This window comes from Pinus tabuliformis, chromosome J (assembly GCF_031772625.1).
Source record: "Pinus tabuliformis cultivar Carrire ecotype Pingquan chromosome J, CPIR1, whole genome shotgun sequence".
Classification (NCBI taxonomy): domain Eukaryota; kingdom Viridiplantae; phylum Streptophyta; class Pinopsida; order Pinales; family Pinaceae; genus Pinus; species Pinus tabuliformis.
Genome location: NC_142295.1, coordinates 1,121,555,688 through 1,121,577,523, shown reverse-complemented (window position 1 = coordinate 1,121,577,523; position 21,836 = coordinate 1,121,555,688). Strand labels below are relative to the sequence as shown.

The following is a 21,836-nucleotide window of genomic DNA, read 5'->3' as shown; positions in this document are numbered from 1 at the left end:
CACATTTCCAATAGCATATGTACCAAAACAACCAAAATAGTTCAATTGTCTTAATACAGGTTAAAGAAACATGCATTATAAGCATCCAAAGGATAGACTTACAAACGAATACACTTGTGTGAAAACGTGTTGGCCTGTTAACAAGATTCTGAATTAAGCGAAAGTTCCAAGACACATCCATACACCATTACATCACTAACCCCGATAGTGGGGCGTTGGAGCCACTGCTCTCTCCCTAAAGAAAATATTATAGACTCTCAAGGCTATGTGGGAGGAGCCAAGGTGAAAAGTCTTGTGCATGTACAAATAAGGGGTACATATAGGAAAGGGTGAAACTAACCCTTGTGTCTGTTCGACTTCCCTCATGATTGTTTGACTTACATGACTCTTCAAATTTACATGTGGGTCTCTTGGAATTCCACGTTACATTATATTGATTACAATAGTATGGCCCATAGTAGTGATGTGGTAGAAATTACTCATGACATGACTCGACACGACATAGCTGGTATGTTCATGCTGCTTCTGGTGTCCATGTTGAGCTATAATGTTGCTGAGTGATGAATGTGCTCTTGGTGTATCATAGCTTCACCTCTGCATGGAAAGGTGTGCAGAGTCTTCAATGGTCTCACTGTTCCCTTGATGTTGCATGTGCATGTATCTCCTTTGCTTGTACTTGGCATGCTACATGTGTTATAGACATATTTGGGCACCTCAACCCCAATCACATAGGTCCATAAACCAAGGGATTCTAAGTCAGTAAAAGTGTTGTTTCATACCCTAAAGGAGCAAGTTCAGTTGATTACATCATCTCCCAGAAGTTCTCCATGAAAAACTGCTCAGAACTGGTCAAAAATGGACCATACAGACGGCACAGTGCTAAGGGTGCAATGCATCTCACCTGCCACATGCAAAAAGTGTGATGCATACTAAAAAGCCCTTTTGTGGGGTGCAATGAGTAAGAGCAGACAAATGGCAGAAGTAGTTGGCTAGGTGGAAACCCAGAGGATCTTCTAGAAACTGCCCATTTGACACTTACCTCTCTGAATTTGCCCAGGGATGAGTAAGAGATGATGAATCTCCAAGTCGAACCAAGAACTATCAGAGAGAGGACACTAATCAAAATCCTAGAAGCTGACTCACCCACCTGCAAACATCTATATATGGATCCCTCATCCTAGAGATCCAAAGGTTGGAATCTTGTATTTTGTAAGGAAGTGTTGTTGGTTTCTTTGTGGAACATCATAGTGTTGGGTGATCTAAGCTTTTCATGAGGTGAAGAAGGGCTTTCATGCTAGGAGGATGACGCTGGGTCAAATCAATGGGTTGTAATCCTCTCTTCTACTCTTTCTATCAATAAATCTATTTGAGTTTTCCTCCACATTCTTGTATGTTTGAGTTGATATATGCATTTGTGTGGTCAATATATATCTGGTCCTATATTGTTTATGATTGTAGATCTCTGTGCTTTGATGGTATTATGTTGCTTTGACTTTACAGGTGCTCTCTGAAGCAGGACAAGCAAGGAAGGAGTGGCAAAGATCTGTCAGAGGGGAGAGGAAATAATCAAGGAGCCAAGCGAAAGACTAAAGTTGGTACTCTCTGCTTCTCTCTCATCTACTTCTCATAAAGGAAAATGCAAGTAACTTTAGTTTGTTTGTTTCTAAGATAGCTACCCATCTTAGTGGGACTAGTAGTTCTGATTGAACACTAGATTTATTGATAACAAAATGGCGACTCTGCTACGGAACGAATAGCTTGTTTGCTTGTTTATATTTGTTTGCTTTATAAACTACAGACGGAGCCTAAAGTTAAGCCAGCTAGCCTTCGAACTGCATTTTCTATGCAAGTGCAAAGTAGATCAATGCTGCTTCAGTCCATCTTTGGGTTTTGTTTATAAACTAAACAATTGATTTGCAAACATCCTAATTGCCCTGGTGGTGGCTCAAGTAACCTCATTAGATCAGCCCCTATGATTTTTATTTAGTTATTATCATTAGCTCAGCCTAAATCCCCGAACTAAGCTACAAACTATGACAAAAAACCAAGTTAAAGTCTCATCCCTGGACCATCGCACTATCTCCTTTTGGCAGTTTAGATGCATCGCACCTCCCGTGTGTAGTAGGTGAGAAGCATCCCTGTTTCCTTGTGTTATAGGTGCAATGATTAGATAAGACTGTTTCTGCCTCCAGATTTTGGTTTTTCTTCACTCTCTTCATATTTATTCAGGAGTTTTGCTGTCTGTGATTAGTATACCACTGTTGGAACTCCCTTCCTTTGCATTATTCGGCCTTCATTGTATAAATAATTGTGAATGTTTTTCATGTATTTTTCACCATTTACAGTTCTCCTTTACAAAGAAGTAGATTAATTGAACTGTCGCCCTTTGATTTGGAAGTGTCGTAAGTGTCATTTTTAGTAAAAGAAAAGAATCCTACTCTTTTTGATGGTCGATTACACTGTTACTCTTGTATTTGATTTGAATTGATAGTATTTCAAGTGTCGAAAGCAGTTTTGAAATTGAAGTTGAAAGTGTTGTCTTAGTCTTCCTTTCGTTTTTTAAATTCGAAATCGCAAAATGTCGTCTTAGCCTTCCTTTCATTTTTTGAATTCAAAATCGTAAAGTAGACTTCCTTTCATTTTTTGAATTCGAAATTGCAAAGTGTCGTCTTAGTCTTCCTTTCATTTTTTGAATTTGAAATCACAAAGAGTTGTCTTTGTCTTCCTTTCATCTTTTGAAGAGAGAATTGTTAGTACTATCGCTTTGAGAGAAAAGATAGTTCAGATTTGTACTTAGCATTCTTTTTGTCATTCACACATTAAGAAAGCGGAAAACAAATACATGCATGTGCATTTTCATTTAGACTGCTTGTTGATTTTGATTTAGGATAGTGCATCTAGTGTGTGCTCTCTACTCTATGTTGAAAGAATCTCGCTTCTCTTTCCTTAGTAGCTAGGATTTTCATTGCAAAAAGAAGAGTAAACGACTGTTTATCATCTTAGATTGCATTTTTAGGAATTGTATATCTACATCATGCAGTGAACCTTAAAGGAAAACTTCTTAAGAAATATAAACTGTAAAATAAATTCAATGAACATAAAAATGCTTTGGAGCCTAACGCACAACATTTAGAAGTCTTGGCTAGAGACATGTTTCAGCGTTGTAAAGCCTGGTAGCTATCACTTTCATTGTAGGTTGGGTGATTCCTCCTCTTTGAGACAACAAGTGTCAATACGGACTTGTGCTCCCATGTACCATCGAGTATATATTGGGAGACCACAATAGGCTATATACTTTATCCTTAGGAAGCCATATCTGCTGCTCTATCGATCGCAATGCACTAAACACAACATTCGGGAAGATTGACTACCGTACCGTAAAAAATATTCTACAGTTTTGCGATTGGTTTGGTAATCCCTCTGTCTAGATTTCCAGAGTAGTCTCTTTCGTTCCTTTTCAAACTCCTTAAAAGAAAAGGTCCATCTGAGCACTTCTCACTTCAGGGTCATTAAAAATTGAAGGCGACTAGAGTCATCTTTAGCTTTTTCTCAACTCTTAAAAATTGAAAAAGAAAGTTGTGTCAAAGCGTCTAAAATTCATTTAATTCGGAATCACATTTTCCCCTTTTATTTTGAGTTGATCAAGTAATCCGCAATCGTGGAAGAAATTCAATCGAAAACCCATCGTTCGCGGAGACTAACGAGTCAACCATCTTTGACTCCAGAAACAAAACTATTCCGGACCAAGCAAACTCGTTTAACTGGGTCAAAGTCCCCTGGTTTGCTTGGAACTTGTGTTCCAACATCCTCAGAGACTCTAGTTACTCCAACCATTTCTGGTATCCCTACCTTTACAGAAGAAGCTCCACAATCATAAGAGGACATTAGAACTAATCCTAGTGTAATGGTAAACACTTCTATTCATGAACTGGCTCCATCTAGGGCTGATTCAGAAGGTGTCACCCGTCCAACCTCTGTCGCTGTAGAGTCTACACCTTCTTCGGCACGAGAAATATTTTACGGACTTGACAGTATACCTCTCCCACCTGGATTGATTGCTATAGAAGAGATTGTGGAGGATCTTCCATCCAGTACTCCATCGCATTTTGGAGCTGGGATCACCCTATATCCTTCTTCGTCATAAGTTAATCTCCCTTCACTGCAAGTTCCTGTAGAATCGCTAGGAAATATTTTGGATAGACTCGATATGTTTGAACAACCATCGACATCCAGGACTATGTCATCTGACACAACAATAGTAGAACTTCCTGCTGCTACTCCAACAATGTTCGTTGGTGTGCTATCTATCCCAACTAGCTCTCAACCGCTAGATGGAGTCCACCCAGGGACTATTTTGACAGTATGGTCTGTTCCCGTTTTTTCATCCGAAATAATATCTGGAATCTCTTATGTTGAGTCTCAGAAAATTGATCCTTCACAACAGTATCAATTTGGGCAGTCCAGTCTCCAGAGGCCAACATTACCTTTGAACACTGGATTGTCACCATATGTGGGGCAATATGCCCTTTCATTGTTCCCTCAGAGAGAACAACGATATGAGAGTTCACAACAAAATTTAGGTCATACTGGAATTACATCTAGTGGTTGGGTTCCAATACTACCTCAACAACCAAGAGTTGTATACTCAATGCAACCAAGTCTACCTGTGTCGAATATCCCCACTACACCAACTATTGTGACAGTGTCGCAAGTACAAGCATTGCATGTTGTATGCCAACCTCAAGCTTCTCAGGTCGTAATACAACAGCCTCTTGTCCCCACGACACAACCACAATCACCGATTAGTGGCTCCTTAGCTGGAGCGACTCAGGCTCAAACAGGTACTATTACCCCTCATCTTGGTCAGACAGCTAGTATTGGACAATAGCAAATGCTTTCACAACCATGGCTGGTACAATATCAACAACCGCAATTCGAACAAGCTTACCAAGGACCTGAGAAACAAAGCTTTGCGGGTAACGGGCAACCATATATTCAAAAAAATCAACATCAATCATGTCATAATGGTTATGCCCATCAACCTTACCAAAGTTATCAGCATCAAATACATTAAGCTGGTATGCGAAGACCCACTGCTCAGGCAATCCCATCTTATCCTAGGTATGCTTCGCCGAACCTGAATCAACAGTGGACCTTCGTGGCGACCTTAGAGTTACCAGATCTAAATCGGCTAACAAATGATCCAATTGGTTATGCCCCTTGGTGGCCAGTGATTCCTCATAAACTTCCGTTAGATATTCCTAAATTCAATGGAAATCCAGGAGAAGATCCATCGAATCATGTGATGACCTTTCATCTGTGGTGTTCGTCCAACACTATCAATGATGATTCGATTAGGCTTCGCCTTTTTCAGCGAACGTTAACTGGTCTGACAGCAAAATGGTACATCAAATTACCTAGAGCTTCATTCGATAACTTCAGCACCCTTGCCACCACCTTTTTAACCCATTTTCAGTTACCGATAAGGTACGAAACAGGAACGGAGCTTCTTACCAATTTCAAGCAGATGATAGCCACTCACATATCTGATCATATTCATGAGTGGTGACGTCATCGTAGAATGGTGGAAACATATGTTCCTGATCAGTTGCTAGCTGAATGGTTTATTAAGTCATTGTTACCTTCTATTACAGAAGATGTGGCAAAGGGAGGAGTCATCACTGAAGAGCAAGTCATTGCTCGTGTGCATTATCTAGACTTGATCTATACTCAGTCTGGCATGCTCTATGACAAAATCCCTGATGCTCCTAGACCAAAGTTTTCCATTCCTCCTCCTTCTAAATCAAATAAAGACTCCCATGCCAGTGATGGTGTGATAGGTACAACAAGCACGAAAACTGCAAAAGGCTACATCTAAGAAAGCCCGCACGTTTTCCGGTCAAAATGCAAATGAAGAACTTCTTGCCTTGGAGGTTAATGCTGTGTCAACTGAAAAGGGCAAAGAACTGAAGCAACTAGGGGACAAGAAGAAAAAGAAAGTGAAAAAGAAGAAGCAGGATGAGTCATCTCCTGAAAAATCTTCTGCAAACCCTGCTGGGCAGAAGAAACCTGGTCATCCATGCTTTATATGCGATGAGGATCATTGGTCGAAAGATTGTCCACATAAAGCTGAGCTTAAGAAGTTCTTTAAGAATTCAAAAACCTGAGCAGTATTGACTGATCCATTTCCAAACCCAAGAACCAATCTGGTTGCTAGTGACAATGCTTCCCCATCCCAAGTGCTTATGTTGTCTATTTCGAAACAGCAAAATGATGCTTTGATATCGACAAGGAATAAACATTACGGGAATCCAAAGATGTTGAACAACAGGGCTACAGACCAACTTAGTATTTCGACGACAACTTCGACCGAAGTTGTGCCACCCATCATTCCTGAGCTAACGATAAAGCCACCAAAGGGAGTAGTACACAAATCGACATTTAATCCTCATGCTAGAGCAGCACAAAATTATAATATAGTAGAGGACCTGGCCCAATCGCCGTTTGCTATGTCGACACTTCAGGTACTGCAAAATTGCCCCTCCCAAAAGCAGGCTCTATTATCATCAATAGGTGGGATTGACCTAGTAGATTCCAATCTTGTGGCCTTTAATCATAAAGGATATGAACCTCAATTACCAGCTCAACTCACTTTCCTCATTCAAGTGAAATCCCTCAACAAAACTATTCATCGAACAATTATTGATGAGGGGGCATCTACATGTATTATTTCAATGAGTTGCTGAAAAAATTTAGGCTCACCACCCTTTTCGTGATCGTCAACGATGTTAAAAGCATTTAATGGATGGACATACACTCTGTACGGGATTTTAAGTAACTTGCAAGTTGAACTGGGAGACAAAATAGTAGAAATTGATGTTGAAGTTATTGATGGAAACCTCAATTACAACATCCTACTGGGAAGGCCATGGATTTATGCTATGGCCGCTGTTGTGTCAACATACTTCAGAAAGATTGCATTTACTTTTCAAGGAGGAATTACAATCGTCAACCAACAAACCTTTCTCCCACATAGTTCACATGTTACGGGAAGCATTCCGATGATCCATGGAAGCTCTCAATCACTTCAAAATGTCGGAGTAGGCCTCCTAAAGGACACTGCCTTAATGGGTACTTTTGCCCTACCGCCTCCGAGTAATCTGGCGGAAGTGACCACGGTGGAAACCTGTAATATGATATCTTCTATATCTAAAAGATTCAGAAGATTCTCGAACATTTTGTCAGCATGGATCATCACCATTTTAGAAATATTGTAGCAATCAATTTTCTTGGCCTCGGGGGCAAACCCAAATCAACGCTCATCGAGTGTTTGGATGGATAGGTCTAAGGAATATGGCACCTCTTCAAATCCTTGGTCGCATGTAGATTCTACAGACGAAGGAATCATTCATTTAATGATGATAGGAGAGGCACCATGGGAAGATTACCACCATCATTCCCATCTTCCGGATTACCACGAAGATTATTCTATGGCCTTAATCATCCTTCAGTTTTTGATTCTCTATCAAATACTGTAAATATAGTGGATTATGAGGATAGTTCTTTTACTGTGTCAACCTCATTAAAAAATGAAACAAATCCCTTTCCAAATCGAATCTTTGATTATGATGTCATAAAATCCAAGTCGAGTCTTTCAAAGATCTCGAAGGTAAACCTTCATTCCAACCACCGTGTTGAATGCAATGAAGGTTGGGGGGCAAGCACCTCGATTTGCGTTATTATGCTGGGGGAATGCAAACTTATCACAAGCAATGTTTCTGCAAAGTTCAAGCTCGTTAAAAAATAAACCTAGTCACGAGCAGTTTTACATGAAGTTCAAGCTCATTAAAAAATAAACCTACCAATGAGCATATGTTCCACTAGAGTTTAAGCTCATTAAAAAATGAGCCCACCTTCAGTAAATAACCATTGCGATCACATTATTATCAACTTTTGAGCCTTGGTCATGTTCTTACCATCACCTCCACTCTTTTTTAGCTGATCATACGCCTCCATTTGATTGTTTACCCATTTTGAGGAACAACTATGATGAGTGATTCTGTTATCCATCTTCTTTACACTGTCATGATTGAAAAGTTCCAAGCCTCACCTGGAACCAGCTGCTACCCAACAATATCACTCATTCCTCAAAGACGAGTCTCCTTTAAGCTCTTTTCATTTGACTTGTAAAATATGAAAATATTGCCGAGCAATTGGCCTCTCCAGCTCGTTAAAGTGATCGGAAGTGCTATCCCTCCTCTATATTTTAATCTTTTTGGACCTGAGCGATCATTACACAAAAAGATTGAGCGCTTGTCTTGTTCGGCTCGTTAAAACTATCGAAAATTCATCCCTTCTGTATTATTTTACACTTTTTCGGACTTAAGGGATTACATTACGAAAAAGGAATACTGGAGTTTCCTTTCCATCCCTTTTCAAACTATCTAAAATTGAAAAAGGACCGAGTTATCTTTGTCGTTAAACTCGTTAAAACCAATAGCGACAAAATTGTCCATGCAAACAAGAACGAGTTTCACTGTCACTAGGCTCGTTAAAACATAGCGACGGGTTTGCCCAAAGGGAAAATTATAGAACAATCGTATGTTATCCTCCTTAAGCTTGAAAAAAATAAAGAGGTACTGGTCATAAATGACTGGGGAAAAATTGGGAAGAAAACTTGAAGAAATTTTATTAGTAGCAAGTCGGTCTTGAACATGACACGTTCACTCCATCACCATGATTAAGTCGGGTTGGGTTATTCCGTTCACCAGTCATAGTGCCATTGGTCCTCCGTACCATCCATCTTGGGGTTAACGCTATCAATCCATTTCAGTGTTGTTGATATGTTCAAGAGAAGTCACTCAGAGAATTCATCAACCCAGCTTGTGTCTCATCCATTGCAATACCTTCACACTTCATTCCTTCATGATCGCCACCCTGAACCTTGTATCATCAAATTGTTTTCACCTCCACAAAATTTTGCATGGTGTTCGACGCCAAGTCTCATTTTCACACCACGTGAATTGTACTTTCGTACCTTGAGGGTCATTATCATTATCGGTGATTCCTCTCGCACTTGTTAACAGCTTACATCATTGGCTGGTAATTGTGGAGTACCAAAAAGGTATGCTTTTGATGATCATTTCAATAGCTTTTCAGTAGAATTTGTAAACCTTTTTGCATCATGAATCTGGAAAACAATAAAGAATTATAACAAAACATGTGAATTAATATGCAAGACTTAATCACTGATAATTGTTATTCTTCTGTGCAGGAAAGGGTGAAAACGAAGAGTTGTCATTCCAAAGGAAAAGATAAAGACGAGATAACTGTTGTCCCTTTGAAGGGAAACCAAATGCAAACAAGGCTAAGCAGATCAAAGCAAATCGGCTCGGAAAAGGAGGAGAAGACACCAGCTTGGCGGAGAAGAAAAGAAAAGATTAAGGATTGATAGTTTGGCGAATCCCTCAGGATCTTTGATCCTGAGGGATCGCTGCTTTATTTATCTTGTTACTTAGACATCTCCGCCATCACCTTTATATAAAGGGACAGCACTGTTAACCTAGGACAGGGATATATACTTTTATGTAATTTTCTGTAAAAGATCAACTTTGATCATCAAGTCTCGTTGAGAACTGGTTCATTGTACTTTTGTCTTATGTGTTAATATAAACTTGGTGATTACCGTATCTCTGCATCTAGATTAACTCAAAGCGGTGTACCCTTGAGGCTAAGGGCTCGGCCCCGGAGGACACTTGCTTCTGTACCACTACAATTTGATTTCTGCGTGGTTTGTTTATTGTTGTTATCTGGTAATCTGATATGCTTTATGAATCGCCATTACATGCTCTGTTAAGATTAATCCATTAATGTTTTTACAGATAGAATTTTGTGTTGACTCTGCATTATATTACTGATCCTTTCAGAGTTGATTGAATGATTATTAGTCTTGGCCGAATATTATTACTGTCTCATTACAGAGCTCTTGTACTGAACATTTATGTCATAGATTCATTCGAAGTTGTATTCAGAAATAATGTTGTTAAATTAAGATTGATCAGATTACTGTTTCAGAGTGTTACGTGTGTATGATCTATTGGCGCTATTCCATAATTCATCCATAGTTAGTGTTGCTCCATTAGTGAGTTTTGCTTGATTTGCCTTAAGAGTGAGAGATTGACATTTGAGTGTGAAGAGTGCATTTGGGTTAATAGATTAAGTTTGGTTATGACTCGCGAGACTTAGTTGTTTGATTGTTGTTCCATTTTATTATTTTTGTTCCATTCCATATTTGTCGTTCAATTCTTTATTTGATGTTCCATTTTGCTATTTGCTGTTCCATTTACTTGCATTTGTTATTTTGATGTGAGAGGCGATCTAAGGCTGTAGTGAGCCTTGACATTCACTGCCTCGCTCCCAGACCCGTGATCCATGCTCTAATTTCCTTTCCATCAGTTTCCAAAGGGATGGGCTATTGCTGTCGAACCCTTGACTGGTAAGTTGCCTGGTTTTCTGAATGTGTGATTTTCCTTGCTTTTATTTCCTTTTCGTCAGTTTCCAAAGGGATGGATTATCGTCACCGAACCCTTGACTGATCAGTTGCCTAGTTTTAAGAGTGTGTGCTTTAGTCATTTGAAGTAACTTAGTTATAGGCAAGCATCCATTTACTCTTGTATTTTTGTAGAACACTTTACTACTAGCATTACTCTGGCAAATAGCCTCGGATTGAGTCACTCTTTGTAATAACCAAACGCTCACGGATTGACATACTAATGTGAGATAATTAGAGGTGAAAGAGACCCTTTTTATAGCTCCGCATTTTGGCATCGTTGTCAGGGAAAAGAGTGTAGCAATTTGTTTTTTCAGAGTAGTGTACAAACCTGCTAGGGAAGAGTTGGATTTTAAAAACGGAAGGTAAGAACCTGTGTGCGGAGCATGTAAAATCCCTGCTCCACTGTCCGCTTTCCTAACAGATTTTTTTTTGTTTTGTTTGAATAGTAGTTCATTTGAGTGCATGACTAAGCAGAAAAGAACAGAAAAGAATATCAAACCTCCATCCAAACCCGAAAAAGCTAAGGGGCCGGTGACCCTTGGCCGAACGACCTTCATAGACGAAATCTATAAGAAAACAGAATCTCAGCCATTAGTAGGCCCTAGGAAAATCATTTCTAAACAACCTACTAGTTCCCTTCAGGCCACAGGATCACCATCTGTAGCCTTTGCTGAGGTGCATAGTCAAACTGAAGAACAAGACTTTCAAGAAATTGAAAATTCTGCTCCAGAACTATTGCAGGAAGGGAATTTCAGCAACTTTTGTGAAGGAGAAGGAGAAGCAGTGGAAACCGAGGAACCAAAATCTCCTATTGAAACAAATCAGCCATTAAATAGTCTGGATAAGGGGAGTGCTGCAAAAATCATTATCGAAGGAATCCAATCTCCTCAGACATCAGGTATTCTCATTATCCCAGATAAAGGAAGTGCTATTAAAACTACCTTTGTCAAAACCGTTCCCTCTCAACCTAGGAATACCCTCCTAGATATCCCAGAAGGTTATTGGCATATATTCGATCATATGGCTCAGAACCAGCCAAATGCTCAAACCTCTACATTACAATATCCTATAGTGGATTCAAATGCGCCCATGAAAGCTATCCCTCTTCAGCATATCCCTACATTTCACGGTCTCACATCAGAAGATCCAGATGCATTTTTATTCGAATTCGATGTCTTATGCAGGGGATATGATTACACCACCAATCCCCAGAAATTGAAACTATTTCCCTCTACATTGAAAGGGGCTGCTTTAAGATGGTTCATGGGATTAGGTGGTGGGGTTATCAACAATTGGGATCAAATGAAAGAATCCTTCCTAAAGAAATAGCAGGATTATTGTAGGTCCAGAGAATTAAAAGACGAAATATTTCAAATGACAACCAAACCGAATGAGACATTAGAGGAATATGTGGAACGCTTTCAGTACTATCTACAAAGATCCCCTTATGCATCACTACCTTTACCTGATAATGTATTAAAAACAACATTGATAAGGGGCATGAAGGAACAATGGATAGAAACATTAAACATCATGGGAAAAGGGGATATTTATCAAGAGAATTTTGCTGACATCATTGACTTATGTATCAGGAGTTCGAGAGGCAGCACAGGAATAAAACCGGCAGAATATGATCGGTTTGCAAGAGATGACAAAGTATCAACAGAAGGAGTAACACGTGTAGAAATTGGAAATTTATTAGAAAATTTTAAAACTGATATTCTGGAGACACTAACTACACAACTTGATATTGTATAGGCTAAACAGAAGCAGATGGAGGCAGAACAGAATTTGGCGATCTTCTGCCCCTGATGCAGAAAAAACATAGCCACAGAGAATGTCTGTTGGATACAGTTCAAACATGCGCCATCTGTACAAAAGATCACCTTACAGAGAGCTGCCCCTCACTTCCTGGATTGAAAGCGGTATATAAGGAAGCGGAAGAAGAACCAGAATCGGTGTACTTGATCAACCAACGTTTCCAGTGGCAGCCGAGACAATCTGGTATGTTTCCAGACCCAACCTCTTCTTTTCAGCCTCCACAGTATAATGCTCAACAATATGGTATGTGGCAAAATCAATCTCAACCCCCATTTTCGAATTGGTCACCACAATCGTTTCCTTATTCAAACCCATGGCTGAATCAAACAAGCCAATCTGGTTGGCCGAATTTTCCTTACACTCCACCATATTGGCAAAATGGCCCATATCCTCCACAATGGACTCCCCCTACTTCACAAAGTTCACCCTGGCAGACAAACTGGAAAAGAACGATGCACCAACCAGCAGGAACTATTCCGCTCCCTCAACCTAATCTGCCAGCCTTACAACAAAATCCCTAATCTAATTTGAGACCGCAACTCCCACCTCAACCCAATCCCAATCCAAATAACAGACCGGTCCAATCTCTCCAAATCATCGAATCACCAGAAATAGGACCCGATATGAGGGAGTGCAATGATCTTCAGTTAAGATCTGGACATATAATTGGAACTGAGGGAGAAAAGACAGTTCATATTGAAGATCAGTTACTTAGAGAACAACAGTCACAACAAGAGGATGTAAACAAGCAGCAAACTTATAATCAAGCAACCACATCCTCTCCTCCATTCCCAGAACGATTGGTCATCCCTCGACCCAGACAATATCCCGACTTTGACATTCTGGGAGAATTACAAAATCTGTACATAAAAATCCCATTCCTCCAAGCCATTCAAGACATTCCTATATATGCAAAAACTATCAAAGAATTGTGCATCAAGAAACCGAGGAGGAATACAACAACTAATCCAAGGGTCCAAGTAGTCGGTACTTTATCTGATTTATTGTCCAGGAAAGAAACACCCATTAAATATGAAGACCCCAGAAATCCAATTGTAACTGTTCAAATTTATGGTCAGACTCTGTCTAATGCCTTAGTTGATCTAGGAGCCACAATTAATATTTTAACAACTGCTACTTGCCAAAAGCTTGGCATTACATCTGTAGAACCCACTTCTACTCTGTTAGAATTAGTTGACCAATCTATGGTGAGACCAGAGGGTACTCTACATGATGTCATGGTCTCTGTAGACTCCTGGGAATATCCAACCGATTTTCTGATAATCAATCCAAAAACTCGACTTGATGGACACCCGCTAATTCTAGGTAGACCTTGGCTCGCCACTGCCGATGCATACATTGGCTGCGAGCAGGGAAATATGATTATAACTAGAGGACCGAATATCAAAAATTTAGTTTTATATCCTCCAGCGCAGCCAAGCATCACAATAATCAAAACTAATAAACACCCTGTATCATACCTTACTGATAACATTAGATCTCCATTGACTATACAAGAGGCACTTGATTTTAAAGATCAAACATAAGATGATGCCATTAATAATTTCATCAGTCAAATTGAATCTAGATCCCGTGCACAGTGTCACATGATAGAAGCAGCATTTGATAATGAATCAGAAGATGATCCTCTGAAAGATACACATGACCAAACGATACCCATTACTTCTGTTACAAATAGTGAAATGGTGGAAATTGAACCGGGAAAGACTTTAAACATCAATGCCAATCTCACACCTGAACAAGAAACGAAGCTCATCCATCTGTTAACAAAATATCAAGAAGCATTTGCATGGGATTACCCTGATATGAAAGGAATTGATCTCCAATTATGTACACACCACATTTAGATAGAAAAAGATGCCAGACCTGTTCGTCAGCCGCAAAGAAGACTTAATCCTCATCTAAAGGATGTGGTAAAAGCTGAACTTCAGAAACTTTTAGATGTCAATTTTATCTATCCTATTTCTGATAGTAAATGGGTCTCTCCGCTTGTGGTGGTACCAAAAAAGAATGGAAAATGGAGAATTTGTGTGGATTACAGGGAACTAAATAAAGAAACACAAAAAGATCATTTTCCTCTCCCATTCATAGACCAAGTATTAGATACTTTAGCAGGAAAGAAATTCTTTTCTTTCCTGGATGGCTTCAGTGGATACAATCATATTCAGATTGCCCCTGAAGACCAGGACAAAACTACTTTTACTTGTCCTTGCGGAACATTTTGCTATCGAGTTCTACCCTTTGGCCTATGTAATGCTCCTGCCACATTCCAAAGGGATATCCTTAGCCTTTTTGCAGATTTAATAAATGATGGACTTGAAGTATATATGGATGATTTTACACCATATGGAGATGATTTTGATCCAGCACTAGACACCCTAGAAAAAGTCCTACAGCGCTGCATTGCTACCAGGCTTTGCTTAAGCCACGAAAAATGCTACATGATGATGATCGAAGGACTTATCCTAGGACACTATGTTTCAACAGCCGGCATTTAGGTAGACCCGGCCAAAATTCAAATACTTTTGCTTATTCCCACTCCTACTACTCAAACAGAGGTACGCAACTTTCTTGGATTTTCTGGTTATTATAGACGATTTATAGAACATTATTCACACATTGCTGCACCTTTATATGCACTAACTGGTAATGTTGATTTTCTTTGGAAAGAAAAATGTGACCGTGCTTCGAGGATCTAAAGAAGCTCGTATCTACAGCCCCTGTCCTTCGAGGACCAAACGGGGATTTACCATTCCAGATATCATCTGATGCCTCAGATACAGCCATTGGCGTAGTCCTTGGGCAGGAAGAGGATAAAAAACCATATGCCATCTATTACATCAGCAAAAATTTATCCACTGCTGAATTAAATTACACTGTTACTGAAAAAGAATTCCTAGCTGTGATACATGCTGTCAATAAGTTTAGACATTATATTATAGGCTATCCTGTTATTTTATATACAGATCATTCTGCCATTAAATATCTAGCAAATAAGCCTGTCACAAATGCCAAAGTAACTAGATGGTTGATTTTATTGCAGGAATTCGACATCACAATCAAGGATCGGCCTGGCAAAGAAAACCCTGTAGCCGATTTCCTCTCAAGAATACCAAAACCAATCGATGCAGCAGCAGTTGAAGATCAATTTCCAGATGAGCACCTATTTGCTGTTGCTGTTCAAACACCCTGGTATGCTGATGTTGCCAATTACCTTGCAGTAGGTAAGCTACCAAAACACTTAACCCCTAATGAGCGCAAGCGGATTGTTCAGAAGAGTACTCGATTTTCGTGGATTGGGGGCTATTTGTTTCACACAGGGGCAGACATGCATATCCGGAGATGTGTTCGAGAAGATGAAATCTTTGACATCCTAAAAGCCTGTCATGATGGACCATGTGGTGGACACTTTGCTGAGCGTAGAACTGGACATAAAGTATTGCAGACAGGATACTACTGGCCCACGATTTTCAAAGATGCAAAGAAATTTGTCCAAGCCTGTGACAGCTGCCAGCAAGCAGGACGACTTGGTCAAGCCGACGAGATGCCTCTGAAGCCACAATTAGTCATTGAACCATTTGAGCGATGGGCTCTTGATTTCGTTGGCCCCATCAACCCATCATCAAATCAGAAAACATATATCTTGGTGGCAACAGAATATGTCACCAAATGGGTTGGGGCAGAAGCATTTCCAAGAGCCACAGAGGACTTTGTAATATAGTTCCTGTTCCATCTATTTGTACGTTATGGCCTTCCAATGGAAATAATTACAGATGGAGGACCACAATTTATTGGAAATAAATTAGCTGCAACACTCAACAATTATCATGTCCAGCATAAAATTACTACTCCATATCACCCACAAGCGAATGGGCAGGTAGAAAGCAGCAATAAGATAATAGAATCAATCCTAACGAAAACCATTGCGTCACATAGGCGTGATTGGGCTGCTAGACTACTTGAAGCACTGTGGGCTTACAGAACAACATGGAGAAGCACCACTGGTTACTCACCTTATCAATTAGTGTTTGGAAAAAAACCTATTTTTCCCATAGAATTTGAAATCCAAACCTTACGAACCGCACAGGAAGTTGGCCTAGATCTAAGCGAGGCACAAATCAATCGACTACAACAGATCAACGAATTGGACGAAATTAGGTTCTCTGCACTACAAAATACAACACTGATTCAACAGCACCGGGATAAATGGCATGATGCACTCATCACAAACAAATTCTTCCACGAGGGACACTGGGCTCTGTTATACGACTCTCGATTTCAGGACTTCCCTGGGAAACTCCAGACTCATTGGTTGGGACCATATGAAATCCAGAAGGTGCATGACAATGGGACCATCACATTAATCACCATTGATGATTCTGGATATGCCTTCAAAGTGAATGGCCACCGAGTTCGTCTCTATCGCAAACCACTTACTCGGGAGTCCTTCTGCCAGCAGCTATGTCGAGACATTGATATGGAGATTTTAGGAGAGGAAGAGAAATCTTCCTCACTTGTAATTCATTAAGGAATTCATTCCTTTTTTACAGTCTGTACATAAGTTTTTTTCAATACGTTCTTGTATATATGTTTGAACTCAATGTTTTTTTTTGCTTTCTCAAAATTTTGATTTTTGCCGTTCCGTTTCTAAAAGAACGGCATTTGCGTGTTATTCTGTTCCTTTTCAAAAGGAACAACATTCTGGATTTTTTTGCTGTTCCTTTTCAAAAGGAACAACATTCTTGATTTTCTGACTTCTGCTATTCCTTTTCAAAAGGAACAACACTTTCGATTTCTGCTGTTCCTTTTTCAAAGGAACAACATCTTTGATTTTCTGTTGTTCCTTTTCAAAAGGAACAACACTTTTGATTTTTGCTGTTCCCTTTTCAAAAGGAACAGCATCTTTGATTTTCTGTTGTTCCTTTTCCAAGGGAACAACATCTTTGATTTTTTGCTGTTCCTTTTCCAAAAGGAACGACTTTGCTTGTTCTGTTGTTCCTTTTCTAAAGGAACAACATTTTGGATTTTTGCTGTTCCTTTTTCAAAAGGAACGGTGCTGCGGTGTGTTTGCTGTCCCTTTTCCAAAGGCACAACATATTTTGGTTTCTGCTGATCCTTTTCCATAGGAATGACATTTTTGTCTCTTTTGCTGTTCCTCTTTCGAAGGAACAACACTTTTGATTGCTGCTGTTCCTTTTTCAAAGGAACAACATTTTTTGGTTGCTGCTGTTCCTTTTTCAAAGGAACGGAATTTTGAGTGTTTTTTCATACCATTTTTTTTATTTTTGTTGTTCCTTTTTCAAAAGGAACAACATTTGCATTTACATTCTTCGTCTTTTTCCAAGAGGAACACCACTAGCATACTTTTGCTCTCCTTGTGAAACAGCTTACTCCTTTTGTTGATCTCAATAAGAGGATGCTTCTTGCCCATATTCTTTCAAGTCTTTAAAAATACAGCCATGCACTTATGCAATGAATATAAAATCACAACATACCGAAATCCGCAAATCATAAATTGCTATATTTATAATTCTCTGCATTGGTAAGAGGACAAAAGGAACGATATACTTATTTCTTATCTTTTGTTGTCATTGTTTTACTAAGTTTGCTCTGATTGGTTATCTTTATCATGTTGATCCCTTTAACCCTCTTTGATTATTATTTAGGAATAAGAGCAAAGGGCTTATATCTTCCTATTGAGATGATAAGACTTCTTCCACCATTCCTACTCTTAAGGAGTGTTGAACCACCCTTTGTGTATAAATAAGAAAAAGTAAAAATGTGTGTGGACATGATTTATGAGATGTCAAATGCAGGATAGGGGGTCTCATCAAGAGCCAACCTACCATGATCATGAGGATGAAAGTGAAGTGGCATTCCCACTATGGCCACCACACCAGGGATATGGTCCAAAAGGTATATCAAAAAAATTGAACCTTGGAACATGAGGTCTCATCATGAGCCGGCCTGCCCATGTTTCACTCCTTCCTCGTGAATGGCATTATGATTAACTAGTCATCAAGCCAGCATAACGGCCTACACTTTGACATAAAAATATTCCTAAGTATACACAAAGGATCATGGTTCCAGGGGCGAAAAAAACAACTCTACCAAGGTTATGGACACCTGTCAGCAGCAGAGCACTGTTAATGGTATTGAAGTCACATTAGTTATTCCAATGAGTAAGATACTAATACTATTTTGTTTCTTATATCCTAAGGAACTAATCATATATTATTTCCTGATTTATACATCGCATGAGCATTTATTACCACCAATCATGGCAAAGGAAGTGATAATGACCACCTGAGATTTGGCAAGTACGACAGATGTCCTATCCCCTAGCCTCATATCATATCACAGCAGCCTCTTACGTAATATGCGATCAACTCTCCGCCTCGATTTTGGTAATTCGTTGTCTTTCTAAAACATGGCATAATTCCACACGTTGTTCCTTTATGACTTGGTTGCAGATCGGGTGTTGCTCCTTTATTTGATGGCTGGGACAGCCTATCACATTGCGGGGGGGAGGTTAACCTCATTATTCCCTGAACTACGTGTCAGCTCACTATTCGGGAAAGATAGCATACGACGACATGGCATGGCTTAACGGCATGACATTTCTATTTTTATGCAAGCTGTTGTTCACAATCCATTTTTGTTGCATACTCTGTTTTTTTTTTCCCAAAGCTTGCGATTAGCACCCTCTCTGTGTTTCAAACAGCACAAGCAGTTGCTGTTCCATTGAGGATCCACAGTGAAACCATGGGAGGGAGGGAAATTAGAAGCGAACCTCAGAAGCTGACAGTCTTCGCTGCTGCCCGAGAGATCCTGGAAAGAGCAGGGTGGCTGAATTATCTTAGTCGCCTGCAGGAATCTAATGAAACAATAGCGATGGAATTTTTGCAGAACCTGTAGGAGAACCACTCCACAGTAAGGGGGAAGCGGATAGCGGTCACCGACGATATAATTGCAGAAGTCTTGGGACTACCAGCCACCGGACCAGTATGGACACTAAAGAAGGAAATATTACAGAAGATCATGGAAATTTTCCAGGACGAAGGCCAGAGCTTGACAATTAAGAGGAAGGGAGTTCTGCCAGCAACCCTTGGAGAACCCTGGATCGAATTACCAAGAACCGTTCAGAGTTACATTACCTGCGAGGGGAGGAAAGACGTGGTAAGGCCACGACATCTTAAACTCTTAGCTGTTTTAAAGCAAAAGTGTTCTGTAAATCTACCTGCACTTCTGAATTCATTACTGCATGATGCTGCACGAAGCCTAAAAAAGGCACAGCATGCAGAGTCAGTCGTCAGTCACCATGGATTAATTTGATTAGTAGTTTGTCATAGTCTTACCCAACAGAAAAACAGCTGGGATGAACTGATTGCAATGATTGAGGGGAGAGTGACAGCACCATCCCCAAAACGAAAACATTCTACAAGCACACCAGAACGTCCGGAAAAATGCAGAGAATTGGTAAAACAAAAACATGTTGCTAGTGCATCTAAACAACCAGAAATACACCAGGAATCGACAAAGCGTAAGCATGCCACCGATACACCTGAACAACCAGAGAGGCCCAGAAAATCAGCCCGGTTAGCTCGAATAAGAGGAAGGCTGGAAAATCTCCAGGGGAGCACCAGCCAGCCAGTGGTAATCGAGGACGAGCAACCCTCACGACTAGAAGTAGAGATAGAACAATCTGAAAAGGAGGCCGAGCAATCTGAAGAGAGGGCTGAGCAATCTAAAGAGGAAAATGAGGAATCAGCTGAGCATTCTGAAACAGAAATAGAAGCTGAGAATTCCGAGATAGAGAAATCTAAGCAAGAGGAGGAAATATGACAGCAGGAAGGTAGCCCACCACAAGATCCAGTGGGAGAAGACGAATTGGCTGCAATTTTGGCCAATATGGGTGAGTACGACCAACCTTCTAGTCCAGCAGACCTCCACGGCAAACCCCAAGAAGAAAATGCATATGAAAAATCACATGCAGTAGAGGCAGAAGAAGGAAAATTGTCTGTTCATGATGAAGCGGAGATAAGAGATACCGAACGGGAACACTCTGTCCCCAAGTCACCAGAGGAAATTCTGGAGGGATTAGGAGCAGAACAAGAAGTTGTCCAGGAAGAAACAGAACCAGCTAAGGTTCCTACCCCAAAACAACCAGAGCAGAACAGTGAAGAAGCACCCCAGGAGAAAGATCCAGAGACTAGTCCAGACCGCAGTAGATAACCTGCTGCCCCTTCTAACGAAACGCTGGAAATTAAGAAATTGCGAAAGGAACGACAGAAATTATTGAATACAATAGTCCAGCTCCGACAGCAAATTAGAATTTTAAAAGCAAACCAGAAGGTAAGGAAGACCGCAGGGAGGAAAAAGAGGGCCACTGCAGTAAAATCCCGCAAGGCAAAAAGGCGAAGGACCAACGATCGCCCTGCTGTTCCAAACCCTGCTGAAGAACAGACTGCTGCTCCAAATAATGCTGAAGAACAGACTGCTGTTCCAAATAATGTTGAGGAACAGACTGTTGTTCCATTTGAAAAGGAACAACAGCAAGCTGATATTCGTGTTAAAAAAGAAAAGGAGAACAAGGAAATCCAGACAGAGGCACCACCCTTAGGGGTAATAAGGGTTCTGAACTCCAAACAGCGTAATAAGAAAGTTCAGGTAAAACTCATGGCCTCCACTGACCTATGGAAAAGAGATCCGAAGACAAGAACCTTGCATAAGATGATGAAGCAAGCCCAGCAAGAAGCTGAACAACTTAGAGAGTAAATGGTCCCCCGTGCAAAATATGAAGAGTTACAGCAGCAACTAAGGAACGTCAATCAATCCGAAAGCCAGGCCTTTGAAGGGTGGCGAAAGGAACAAGAGAAAGTTGCAAAGGTAACTCGTAGGCTAGATACTATTATCAAGCAGATGGATACCTTGTGTTCTTCATACAATGACGTTTTAGCATGTAGGGCCCCTGCCAAAAACTATGCTTTGTTTTTACTAGAACAATATTTACAATTAAAAACAAAAGTTGTTAAAGCAGGCGCCCCTATACAAATCAACACTGTCAATGACTTTATAGACCGTTGTAAACATTATGGGGTGAAGGTCTAGAGATTGCTGTGTGAATTTTATTTGCATAACCTCGTGCTAGATCAGGAGACTGAATTGAACCCTGGTCCTTTTGTTGGGGACATTCAGTTGCAAGCATTCATCTCATTCGGGGTTAATCAGATTAAATGGTTCAAAGCCTATAACACTTTCCAGAGGCAAGAAAATGGCCTAGACTTGTGGGTAAGGGCTGAGCCTAGGGACCCAGTGTAGTTATGGAAAGCACATAGAAACCTTATGAGAGCTCCGAGTGTCAATGAAACGTTAGGACCTATGCATGAGGCACTCATTCGACAAATTTTAGAGCATTTTCTTTCTATCAAAGACCTCACCA

General features: G+C 40.2%; 1 pseudogene; it reads left to right on the top strand.

The window, feature by feature from the left end:
* The window catches only part of LOC149231011 (guanosine nucleotide diphosphate dissociation inhibitor 1-like), a 75,373-nt pseudogene extending 55,134 nt beyond the window's left edge, over positions 1-20,239 (top strand).
* The last annotated feature ends 1,597 nt before the right edge of the window (positions 20,240-21,836 follow it).